The sequence below is a fragment of the Trachypithecus francoisi genome, unplaced genomic scaffold (assembly GCF_009764315.1).
Source record: "Trachypithecus francoisi isolate TF-2019V2 unplaced genomic scaffold, Tfra_2.0 Lachesis_group5, whole genome shotgun sequence".
Classification (NCBI taxonomy): domain Eukaryota; kingdom Metazoa; phylum Chordata; class Mammalia; order Primates; family Cercopithecidae; genus Trachypithecus; species Trachypithecus francoisi.
The window spans coordinates 129,092,922-129,106,653 of NW_022681470.1; positions in this window are offsets into that span (position 1 = coordinate 129,092,922).

The window sequence follows — 13,732 nt, forward strand, 5'->3', positions numbered from 1 at the left end:
AGGGAAGGAAATACTTTTCATCACAATCTATGAAACCAGCATTACCCTGATACCAAAACCAGAGAAAGGCATTATAAGAAAACTACTCTCTCTCTCTCGCTCTTACAAGAAAACTACTCTCTCTCTCTCTCTCTCTCTCTCTCTCTCTCTCTCTCTGGTTTTTGAAACAGGGCTTTCCCTGCTGGTGCCCAGGCTGAAGTGCAATGATGTAATCATTAGCTCTCTGCAGCCTCAAACTCCTGGCCCAAGCAATCCTCCTACCTCAGCCTCCTGAGTAGCTGGGACTACAGGCTCATGCTGCCACACCTGATTAATTTTTAAAATGTATTTTTTATAGAGACAGTGTCTCACTATGTTGCCCAGGCTGGTGTTAATCTCGTGTGCTCAAGCAATCCTCCTGCCTCAGTCTACCAATATCTTTCATAAACATAGATGCAAAACTTTGTAACAGTTTTAGCCAATCAGATTCAACAATATATAAAAAGGATTATACATTGTAACCAGGAGAATTTTATTCCAGGAATGCAAGCTTAGTTTAACATTTAAAAATTGCAGGCCAGGGGCCGGGCGCGGTGGCTCAAGCCTGTAATCCCAGCACTTTGGGAGGCCGAGACGGGCGGATCACGAGGTCAGGAGATCGAGACCATCCTGGCTAACATGGTGAAACCCCGTCTCTACTAAAAAATACAAAAAAACTAGCCGGGCGAGGTGGCGGGCGCCTGTAGTCCCAGCTACTCGGGAGGCTGAGGCAGGAGAATGGCGTAAACCCGGGAGGCGGAGCTTGCAGTGAGCTGAGATCCGGCCACTGCACTCCAGCCTGGGGGACAGAACGAGACTCCGTCTAAAAAAAAAAAAAAAAAAAAAAAAATTGCAGGCCAGGTAGATGTAGTGGCTCACGCTTGTAATCCCAGCACTTTGGGAGGCCGAGACAGGCGGATCACCTGAGGTCGGGAGATTGAGACCAGCCTGACCAATATGGAGAAACTTCATCTCTACTAAAAATACAAAATTAGCCAGGCGTGGTGGCGCATGCCTGTAATCCTAGCTACTCGGGAGGCTGAGGCCAGAGAATTTCTTGAACCTGGGAGGCGGAGGTCACAGTGAGCCGAGATCACACCACTGCACTCCAGTCTGGGTGACAGAGCGAGACTCCGTCTGAAAAAACAAAACAAGACAAAACAAAAACAAAAACAAAAACATACACCTATTATATAGTTCAGCCATTTCATTCCTACATATATACCCAAAGAAAAATGAAAGCGCATGTCTATAAAAAGATATATACATTTAGGCTGGGCACAGTGACTCACACCTGTAATCCCAGCACTTTGGGAAGCTAAGGTGGGCAGATCAGAAGGTCAGGAGTTCAAGACCAGCCTGGCCAATATGGTGAAACCCCATCTCTACTAAAAATGCAAAAATTAGCTGGGCATGGTGGTGGACGCTTGTAGTCCCAGCTACTTGGGAGGCTGAGGCAGGAGAATCATTTGAACCTAGGAGGCAGAGGTTGCAGTGAGCTGAGATTGAGCCACTGTACACCAGCCTGAGCGACAGAGTGAGACTCCATCTCAAAAAAAAAAAGAAAAAGAAAAAAGGTATATACATGTAAAAAGCTTCTGCACAGCAAAAGAAACAATCAACAGAATGAAGAGACAACCTATAGAATAAAAGAAAATATTTGCAAACGTATTTATCCAGAAAGGAACTAATATTCAGAAGAGACACTGAATTCAAACAACAGTAAACAAACAAAAAACATTAAAAAATGGGCAAATGATTTGAATAGACATTTATCAAAAGAAGACAAATAAATGGCCAACAGGCATATGAAAAAAAGCTCAACATCACTAATCAACAGGGAAACGCAAATCAAAACCAAAACGAGATATCATCTTATCCCAGTTGGAATGGCTATTACCAAAAAGACAAAAAATAACAAATGTTGGCAAGGTTGTGTTTATAAAGGAACTCTTACTCACTGTTGGTGGGAATGTAAACTAGTACAGTCACTATGGAAACAGTATGAAAGTTTCTCAAAAAACTAAAAATAGAACTCCCATGTGATCCAGTAATTTCACTACTGGATATTTATCCGAAGGAAAGGAGATCAGTATATTAAAGGGGTACCTGCATCCTTGTCTTTATTACAGCACTATTCACAATAGCAAAGATATGGATTCAACCTAAGTGTCTATCAACAGATGAATGGATAAAGAAAATGTGGCATATATACACAAAGGAATACTATTCAGCCACAAAAAGCCATAATTTGCAGCAACATGGAAAGAACTGGAGATCCTTACATTAGATGAAATAAACCAGGTACTGAAAGATATTGTATGTTCTTATTCATATGTGGGAGCTAAAAAAGTAGATCTCATGGAGGTAGAAAGTAGGATGATAGATACCAGAGACTGGGAAGGGTGTCTGTATGGGGGTAGGGGTGGGGTGGAATTAAGAGAGGTTGGTTAATGGATATGAACACAGAATTAGATAGAAGAAATAAGCTCCAGTGTCCAATAGCATAGTAGGGTGACTATAGTTAACAATAATTTATTGTATATTTCAAAATAGCTAGAAGATTTGAAATGTTCCCAAGAGAAAGAAATAACTGTTTGAGGTAATGGATACTCTAAATACCCTGAGTTGATCATCACACATTTTATGTATGTATTAAAATATCACACGTGCTGGGCACGGTGGCCCACACCTCTAATCCCAGCACTTTGGGAGGCCGAGGTGGGTGGATCACAAGGTCAGGAATTAGAGACCAGCCTGGCCAACATGGTGAAACCCATCTCTACTAAAAAAACAAAAATTAGCTGGGTGTGGTGTCAGGCACCTATAATCCCAGCTACTCGGGAGGCTGAGGCAGAAGAATCGCTTGAACCCAGGAGGTGGAGGTTGCAGTGAGCCAAGATCGTGCCACTGCACTCTAATCTGGGCAACAGAGTGAAACTCTGTCTCAATAAAAATAAAAATAAATAAATATCACATGTATCCCATAAACATATACAATTATTATGTACCAATAGAAAAATTTAAAAAAAAATTGAAGATCTACATGAATGTTTATAGCAATTTTATCTGTAATAGCCAAGAACTGGAAATGCCCAAATGACAAGATAAACTGTGGTCTATTCATACAATGGAGTACTATACAGCAATAAAATGAAATGAACTATTGATAAACACATGAATAAACTTTCAAATAATTTTGCTCAGTGAAAAAAGCCAGACCAAAAAAAGAAGTTGTATTGTTTGATTTTGTACTATACATTTCTAGAAAATGCAAACTAATAATGACAGAAGGCAAATTCAGGGTTGCTTGGCGGGGAGTGAGGGTAGGGAAAGATGAGAGGAAAACATTAGAAAGGGGCATGAGGAAACGTTTGGAGCTGGAAGATTTATTCATTGTCTTGGTTGTAGTAATTGTTTCATAAGCACATTCACATATCAAAATCTATCAAAATGTACAATTTAGATATGTGCAGCTGATTTTTACTGATGCCTCAATAAAGCTGCTTTCAAAAATCTCAATGCACTAAAAAGAAACTAAACACAGCTGAAGAAAGAATTAAAAAACTGGATCTGGGCCGGGCGCGGTGGCTCAAGCCTGTAATCCCAGCACTTTGGGAGGCCGAGACGGGCGGATCACGAGGTCAGGAGATCGAGACCATCCTGGCTATCACGGTGAAACCCCGTCTCTACTAAAAAATACAAAAAACTAGCCGGGCGAGGTGATGGGCGCCTGTAGTCCCAGCTACTCGGGAGGCTGAGGCAGGAGAATGGCGTAAACCCGGGAGGCGGAGCTTGCAGTGAGCTGAGATCCGGCCACTGCACTCCAGCCCGGGCGACAGAGCGAGACTCCGTCTCAAAAAACAAAAACAACAAAAAAAAAACTGGATCTGAAGATGTTATCCACATGTATTAGAGAGAGTAGAAAGAGGGATGTGTTATAAAGAGACTAAGACTAGAGTATGAAAGTCAGCAAACAGTTGCAGAAGGAAATAATAATGAGAATGGAAAAGAACAGTATTTCTCAGATCCAGGGAACTCAGTGAATCTCAAGCAGCATATATTAAAGAAACTTTTCAGCTAGAGACATCATAGTGAAACTGCTGGATATTCACATAAACGAGAGAGAGAGAGAGAGAGAGAGAGAGAGAGAGAGAGAGAGAGGAGAATCTTAAAAGCTTCCAGAGAGAAAAGACAAATCACCTACAAGAAAATGGGCAATTAGGCATACAGTTCACTTTTTAAGAGCAACTAAGACAGCACAATGTCATAATTTCTTTGATGTGTTGAGAGAAAATAGCTATCAACCTAGAATTTCACACCCAGTCAGGTTATATTTCAAGGAAAACGAATTTTATAAAGAATATTTTCAGCCGGACACAGTGGCTCATGCTTATTAATCCCAGCACTTTGGGAGGCCGAAGCAGGTGGATCACCTGAGGTAGGGAGTTCGAGACCCCATCTGCTAAAAATACAAAATTAGCTGGGCATGGTGGCGCATGCCTGTAATCCCAGCTACTCGGGAGGCTGAGGCAGGAGAAGTGCTTGAACCTGGGAGGTGGAAGTTGTGGTGAGCAGAGATCATGCCATTGCACTCCAGCCTGGGCAACAAGAGCAAAACTCCATCTAACAAAAAAAAAAAAGAAGAAGAATATTTTCAGGCAAGCAAAACAGAGAAAAACAATGAAAACATGAAAACATCTCCCTCCCCAATAACTTGAAAACTTGCCACCCAAAGAGATTCATTAAAGGAAATCCTAAAGGATATACTTTAGCAGAATAATAACTGAAAAGCCCAAGATGCAAAAAAAGAGTGGTGAGTGGATGGATGTGGTGGCTCACATCTGTAATCCAGTGCTTTGGGAGGCCAAAGGCTAGAGGATCACTTGAGACCAGAAGTTTGAGACCAGCCAGGTGAACACAGTGAGACCTCATCTCTTAAAAAAAACAAAAACAAAAAAAAGATGTGGTGGCATGCACCTGTAGTCCCAGTTACTCGGGGGGATGAGGTGGGAGGATCACTTGAGGCCAGGAGGTCAAGGCTGCGGTGAGCCTGTGTGCGCCACTCAACTCCAGCCTGGATAACACAGTGAGACCCTGTCTCAAAAAATAAATAAATAAATAAAAAGGAGCAGTGAATATGGAACATGAGGGCATATCTCAGCAAACATTGACTATGGAACACCAAACTATAACAATGTTCAACTTTTGGAGGGAAAAAAGAGAATTAAGATACTGGGCTTATACTGGAATTAAAGTTGTCCAAGGTTCTTGATTATTTAGGAGTAAGGTAAAGATATCAACTTCAGAATTTACGTTAAGTCAGAATGCTAAACTAGCTAGTGTAACCCCTGAAATAAGAAATACAATGAATATACTTTCCAAACAAGTTGAGGGAAATGAAATTGGAAAAAAAAACATCAACTCATGAGAATGCAAAGCGAGAAAGAGAGAAAAAAGCAACACATACTAACAGGCTCTAGAGCAGTTAGACTAGTGCCTGGCATGTTATCAGTATAATAATAATTATTCTATTAAAAATAAAAATATATTACATGTAATAATTTATTATTATTACTGTTACTCCTTTCTGATAAATCTCTCTCTGTGGCATTCAAGACAGGTACCCTTTAATAGGCAAGTCCTACTCGTTCTGATCGCTCCTGATGTTAATGAGTTGATGATACTGATTCTAAGGCAGGAAGGAATGTGGAGGAACTGAAGAGCTCCGTTACTCTCAAGGTGTAACCTGAGGCTAGTCATTTCCTGATTTGGCCCCAGTTTCCTCGTCTATAAAATGAGAAGGTTGGAGAAGTTCAAATTGGATGATAGTGTATTTTGAAATCCTCAAGAACCCAGAGAAAGAGGAAATTTGACTCAAGCCATAAAAAAAGAGAAAAAGGTCAGAAATGGTTTATTTGAGTGAGCAGCCCTCACAACATCATAAGCACCCACAAGTTCAGAAGTTCAGTGCTCACCAAATAGGAAGCAGGGGCTCTTCTCTCTCATACCAGAACCTGACTGGTTTGGAGGCTGTCTGAGCAGGGACAAAGCAAACCCCCATTCAGAGGAGCCTTGCTTGGGAAGGCACCCTTCCAGCCAGTCAAAAGGATTTCCAGAGGCTCTCCGAGGAGCTTGTAGGCTCAGAGTTCTGCATGGAAGCACTGGGTCTGGGCTACTAGATGGGTGTGAAGCTGCCAACCTTTCTCCTAATTATACAAAGACTTTTCGAATGTACCCCCACTTCGCTGCCCCCCCACCACTGAAAGTCTTCAATGTTGAACTTCTTGACTCCTCATACCAATCATCCTTCTAATTCACAGATGCGATAGCCTGCCCTTTGTGCATTTGACACACATTGTGATATGATAATACCCTCCAGATCTAGGTGTTGCAGAAAGAACTGGGTATGGAAGATAACTGGCTTGGTTTCCAGAGATAAATCCGGTCTTGTGTGGTGGCTGCTGAGGGAGGAGGGCAGAGAGCTGGGTTTATCCAAGCCTCTGGGAAAGTTCCCTTGAATGTGGGTGTGGTGGGATTCCTTCTGCTGTTCTCATGTATGGTTTATCTAATCTGCCTTGAAACTACTCTGCTGACTAACTGCTTTATCACTGAGAAATTCGCTGAATCTCCTCCTCCACAGCTTTTGAAGATGGAGTCTGCCCTGTCTGAAAGTAATGTCATAAGCAAAAGATATAATACACAAAGATGTTCACCAGAGCATTATTTAAAACAATGAAACCTTGGTAATATTTGCTCAGCAAAGACATGGGCACATCCATATGTCACAATGCTAGCGATTTGACATGTAGCAAAGCAAATTCCCGAGTGGTATATAAAGTATGATTGCATAGTGGTAAAAATCAATGCTACAATAATAATGTTGGTATACATAGGGAAAAAAATTGGAAGAACATACAAGTACACCAGAATGTTAACACTGATTACTTGGGGATAGGCTGAAGTGGGATGGAACTTGGGGAGATTACGATATATGTGTTATGTACTCTGTAATGTTTGAATTTTATATAACTTTGCATTGCTTTTGGATCGGAAGGAAGGAAAGAAGGAAGGAAGGAAGGAAAGAACGAAGGAAGGAAGGAAGGAAGGAAGGAAGGAAGGAAAACAAAGGAAGAGGAAAGGAAAGGAAAAGGAAAAAGAGAAAGAAAAAAAGAAAGGCAGTGTTAGAAACATTTCTCCATTCCTAGCCTCACTGATGCTTGCTGTGCCCTCTCACTAGCCAAGGTGAAGATTTGGTGCTGATTTGAATTCATGGTCAAATGTTTTCTTGAACTGGGAGCAGTGGCTCACACTTGTAATCCCAGCACTTTGGGAGGCTGAGGCGGGTGGATCACCTGAGGTCAGGAGTTCAAGACCAGCCTGGCCAACATGGTGAAACCCCGTCTCCACTAAAAATACAAAAATTAGCTGGGCATGGTGGTGGGCGCCCGTAGTCCCAGCTACTCAGGAGGCTGAGGCAGGAGAATTGCTTGAACCCAGGAGGTGGAGTTTGCAGTGAGCAGAGATGAGCCACTGCATCCAGCCTGAGAGACAGAGCGAGCAAGACTCCATCTCAAAATAAAAATAAAAATAAATACAAATACAAATACAAAAATTAGCCAGGCATGGTGGTGGGTGCCTGTAGCCCCAGCTACTCAGGAGGCTGAGGCAGGAGAATTGCTTGAGCCCAGGAGGTGGAGGCTGCAGTGAGCCAAGATCTTGCCACTGTACTCCAGCCTGGGTAACAGAGCAAGACTCTATCTCACAAGCAAAAAAAAAAAAAAGTTTCCTTGAGACCCAGAGACACTTTCTTTCCATAACTGCAGGTCTTACTCCACAGTGCTCAATAGCAGCTTCTTGCCTTCATTCATTTGCAATGACTGTTTCCAACCAGGTATGTACCTGTAGATATTTATATATTAAAATACTTGAGGTAGCTTGGTGTCATATTTGACCACTGAATTTGAAATTTATTTATATACCATTTTCAGTTAAACTAATAAAGGAGTCATGCTGTTTTTGAAACGTTAAAGTTTCATTTTTAAAAAAGTGTTCAATATGTGAAGATATTTATTCAAATAGGAAGAATGGAGAATTTCGAGGTGATGAGATTAAAATCTGATGTAAACTACCCATTCAAAACTTTAAGATTCCTATGAGTCGTCTTTAAATTTAAACATATCTACACATGTACAACTGGAAATCTTGGCCCCAAACACTGTCTCTGTTTCCTGGATGTTTCCAGGGAATGTATATCCTTTGACTTTATTTCTAGGGACTCAGCCCAACAAAACTTGGCATATTTTCATAGGCTTTTTGGTTTGCAATTTATTTCATTCATTTACGTATTTAACAAACATCTGTTATTATCATCATTAGTATTAAAAATAGTAGTTTACAATTTAATAGGTATTTAGTACTTGCTGGTAGCTAATATTGCTTAACATTTAATACCCATTTATTACCTGCTGTTATTTAGTTAAATGGCTTCTTTTAACCCGGCATTGGGGAAGACACAAAGATGATCTAGACCCTGATAGTATGTAAATAATCCACATATGGCTGTGTGCTCAAAAGGGGGTGGTGGTGCTGATGTCAGATACCAGGCTATGCAATTCCTCAGCTGAATAAATGACTTCCTATCAAGGAAACTGAGAAAACTTCCTGGGGGGTTGGCAGTATCTTTGAGTCTTTGAAGGATCTGGTCATCTGGAGAAGAAGGAGAAGGAGCATTCTAAATAAAGGCAGGAAGTCAGAAGTGGGAATGTTCAGAGCATGTGAAGCGTCTTGGGTGTATAGGGGCCAGAGCATGTGGTACATGAAGGGAAGACACAGGGAAGAAGGCTAGAAGAGCAGATGCCAGGAATGTTCCAGTTATAAAGGGCAATGAATCATTTATCCCAACACATTCATTTGACAGATGAAAGCACTAAGGCTCACAGAGACAGGGGTCCTCTCAGTTATTCAGTGGTGGGGAAGGAATTGGACCTCAAACTCTCCTGGCTCCCAGCTTGAGCTTTCAGTTAGGTTGGGACAGACCAAGGAGTGTCTTGAATGCCAGGCTAGAGTTAGGCAGTTGTCTCATCGCAGACGGAAGCCACTAAAAGTTTTGAGCAGGATGTGAGTGGCAAAGGTGGGGCAGAAGCTAATTTCAAGGTTTCTAGGCCAAGTGATTGGGAAGCTGGAAATTACATTTTGGTAACTGTAATTTCATATTACATGGCTTGTGTAAATAGTCAGTTCTAGAAAAATCATTAGTTTAAAGGCAATCGGTTGTTACAAAGTAACTATTTGATTGGAAAGTAACTTCTTAAAACAAAAGTTATGTCTTTAGACACAGATTATAGTTTTAAAAAGCACACTAGGGTTAGAGAAAGTGGACACATTCTGTTATAGGTGATTTGCCTCCTCTTGTTTTTTGTTTGTTTGTTTTTTGTTTCGAGACAGGGTCTCGCTCTGTTGCCCAAACTTCAGTGCAGTGGTGTAATCTTGGCTCACTGCAACCTCCCCCTCCTGGGTTCAAGTGATTCTCCTACCTCAGCCTCCTGAATAGCTGGAACTACCGGCAACTGCCACCATGCCCGGCTAATTTTTGTATTTTTAGTAGAGACAGGGTTTCACCATCTTGGCCAGGCTAGTCTCGAACTCCTGACCTCGTGATCCGTCCACCTCGGCCTCCTGAAGTGTTGGGATTACAGGCGTGAGCCACCGCACCCAGCCTGCCTCCTCTGAATCTTTGTCTGCCCTTAGGAAATAAAATTTCTATCGAGTCCATGCCCCTACAAACTTTGTATTTCCTTTACATTTGAAAACAAAAATAAATAAATAAAATATTCACTTTCTTTTTTGGTGACAGGTGGGGGACACAGCCTCACTCTGTCGCCCAGGCTGGAGTGCAGTGGCGTGATCTCGGCTCACTCCAACCTCTGCCTCCTGGGTTCGAGTGATTCTCCTGCCTCAGCCTCCCGAGTAGCTGGGATTACAGGCGCCCACCACCACGCCTGGCTAATTTTTGTATTTTTAGTAGAGAAGGGGCTTCACCATGTTGGCCAGGTTGGTCTCAAACTCCTGGCCTCAGGTGATCCGCCCGCCTGGGCCTCCCAAAGTGCTGGGATTACAGGCGTGAGCAATCGCACCCGGCCCACTTCTTCTGAGTTCTTTGCTAGCAGCTTATTGTAGTTGCATTTGTTTTATTTTTAGTTGTATTTTCCTCATAAACAGCATCTTCCAGCACTGCATAGTTAGCAACAAGGATCAGCGAAAGAGGTTACCTTTGGCCACAGACACACCAAGTGTCCCAATCAGCAGCATGAGTCCCACTGCCCTCATGTGTAGAATTACAGGACCTATAACACAATCACCTGGACTCTCAAGGGGTCCAGAGAGAGTCTGGGTTCCAATCCCAGCTCTGCCACTTACGAGTTGTGAGATCTTGGGCATATCTTGCTGTGGCTCAGAAACTGATCCTCATCTACAAAATGGAGCTAATGATAACGCATCTTGGGTTTGTGCTGGCTGTGAGACTGCTAGACATTGCGCCATCCGAGGTGACCACATTGCTAGGTACGAAGCAGTAGGCATGTTGGATAACACTAGGCTGTATGACTTGGCTCACCCACACCTCGGGAACAGACAAGCCGCTCAGAGAATAGCAGCATTTCTGAGTGGTGCTGTTGGTTCCAGAGTAACAAGCGCCTTTATTTCAGATGAGCTCTACAATTATATATAACAAAACCACTTTACAGTTTATCTCCAGCGAGTCATTTGTTTTGAGAATGTTACAAAGAACTTTTTAAGGAAAATGTGTATTCCCACATCTCTGATTTATGTGACTACCCGCCCCAAACCAAAACAGACCCTTTCTCCCTCTGGGTCTGGCCTGCTTCCCAGCTGTTCGCCTTCCCTCCGGGATTGTTAGAAGCTCCACTCCGAGTAAACAGCTCCGCCAGGCAGGGGCCCCACCCACCATTTTATTTTGCTAAATCACTCCTTTAGCTAATATTTCAGGGACAGACACGCGACACATCTGGCTCCAACCAAATATTTTCAGTCACTCTAATCCCAAGGCAAATATTTGCCAGTTCGATTGCAGTAACATTGGTAGCTTGAAACAGGGAGCCACTTATCAACTTTCAATCCGGACCGGCACAGCTGCTCCGGCGTCCCAGCCCCGCCCCTTTCCCGTGAGCCCCCGCGCAGGCACCGCCCCCACGCTTCCGGCCTCGAGGCCTGAGCTTTTCAGAGGCCAATGCCTGAGCAGGTAGGTAGTGTGTTTGCTGAGTTGCTGGCTTTGCTGAGATAATAACCTTTTCAGGCAGGTGTTGTCTTTGCTCACGCCCCACGACCTGTTCAAAGGGTGTTGATTGTGGCCATCTGGAGGTGTCGTGACACACCAGGGAAGGGTTAGGAGGCTTCCAAGGACGCATGGTGACCGGCGTTACTTTAGGGGAAAGGCCTGGAAAAGGCCTCAGAAGGCCTGTGTCCATTGCTTTAATTGCTACCTTAGGAGACTTTCCATTGGACCAAGGCTTTTGAGCTGCAGTAAGTAAACAGTGCTCTGGGCTTTGTGTCTTATAAGGTCATTTGCATTTCAGTGGGAATGCATATCTTAGCCTATTCTTTAAATTTTCCTATGTCCCCCATTCCCTACCTAAAAACGTGCAGGGTGGTACGTTTTAATGGGGACATAGGAAAATTTCGGGGGGTTGGTAAAGGGGGATAGGTTGAAGATATTAGAAGCAAACAATGTCTCATTCTGTGGCAGCATTTATTAACCTTTTTGGGGTCTTTTTGAGATTTAGATGAAAACTAAGAGCCATTTCCCTGGGAAGAGAAATATCAACACAGTATTTTGCCTGTAATCAGAGGAACCCACCTACAGACTCCCAGGGCAGAGTAGGGAATGAACCTCAGGTTAGGAAACCTTGGATTCTAGGTACAGCATGCCCTGATGACCTGGGCCTGAGGACCCAGAATTTCTTGTGCCCGGAGATAGGACTAGGTTGAGAGTCCAAATTATGCGTTGGACATACAATTTAAGGAGCCATACAAAAGTATGGAAATCAAGATAGATAATATTTATTTATTTGAGACAGAGTCTCACTCTGTCACCTAGGCTTGAGTGCTGTGGCGCAATCTCGGTTCACTGCAGTCTCACCTCCCAGGTTCAAGTGATTCTCCTGCCTAAGCCTCCTGAGTAGCTGGGATTAAAGGCACGCACCACCATACCTGTCTAATCTTTGTGTTTTTAGTAGAGACAGGGTTTCACCAAGTTAGCCAGGCTGGTCTTGAACTCCTGACCTCAAGTGATCTGCCCATCTTGGCCTCCCAAAGTGCTGGGATTACAGGCATGAGCCACCCTGCCGGGCCAAAATGGATAATATTTTAGTGTAGCATTTAAACTATCATATCTGCAAACTTTTTTTGTAAACAGCCTTTTATTGGAACTAGGGAGTGTGGTGAGATGGGTGAGACAGGATTGTCCAAGTGAAGGGTCAGATCCTGTCTTTGATTAAATTTTTATATTTTGTCTTTTGTTCATCATGGATTTTAAAAAAAATAAATAGTGCACTATAGGTTGAGTATCCCTAATCGGAAAATTCAAAATCCAAAATGCCCCAAAACTTTTTGAGTGCTGACATGACACCACAAGTGGAAAATTCCACAATTGATCTCGTGTGACAGGTCACAGTCAAAACGCAGGTGCACAACACACAGTTTGTTCAGCATCCCCAAGGGAGTGACAGTGATGCCAAACAACCACAGATTGTCTACATGGGACCTGAGATAGTGACACCTTTGCTTTCTGATGGTTCCGTGTACCCAAACTTGGTTTCATGCACATTTTAAAAAAATATTGTGGGCCAGGTGCAGTGGCTCACTCCTGTAATCCCAGCACTTTGGGAGGCTGATGTGGGCAGATCACCAGAGACCAGGAGTTTGAGACCAGCTTGGCCAACTGGTGAAACCCCGTCTCTAATAAAAACACGAAAAATTAGCCAGGCGTGGTGATGAGCACCTGTAATCCCAGCTACTCAGGAGGCTGAAGCGGAAGAATCACTTGAACCTGGGAGGGGGAGGTTGCAGTGAGCCGAGATCGTGCCACTGCACCCCAGTTTGGGCGACAGAGTGAGACTGCGTCTCAAAAAAAAAAATTGTATAAAATTACCTTCAGACTATGTTATAAAGTATATATGAAAACATAAATGGGCCGGGCGCGGTGGCTCAAGCCTGTAATCCCAGCACTTTGGGAGGCCGAGACGGGCGGATCATGAGGTCAGGAGATTGAGACCATCCTGGCTAACCTGGTGAAACCCCGTCTCTACTAAAAAATACGAAAAAAAAAAAAAAAAAAGCCGGGTGAGGTGGCGGGCGCCTGTAGTCCCAGCTACTTGGGGAGGCTGAGGCAGGAGAATGACGTGAACCCAGGAGGCGGAGCTTGCAGTGAGCTGAGATCCGGCCACTGCACTCCAGCCTGGGCCACAGAGCGAGACTCCATCTCAAAAAATAAATAAATAAGTAAAAAAAAAAAAAGAAAAGGAAACATAAATGAATTTCTTGTTTAAACTTGGGTCCCATCCCCTAGATAACTCGTTATGTATATGCAAAACAAAAACAAAAACAAAAATACAAAACCCGTACCGAAATCCAAAATACTCCTGATACCAAGCATTTCAGATCAGAGATACTCAACTTGTAAAATATTATTATTTGT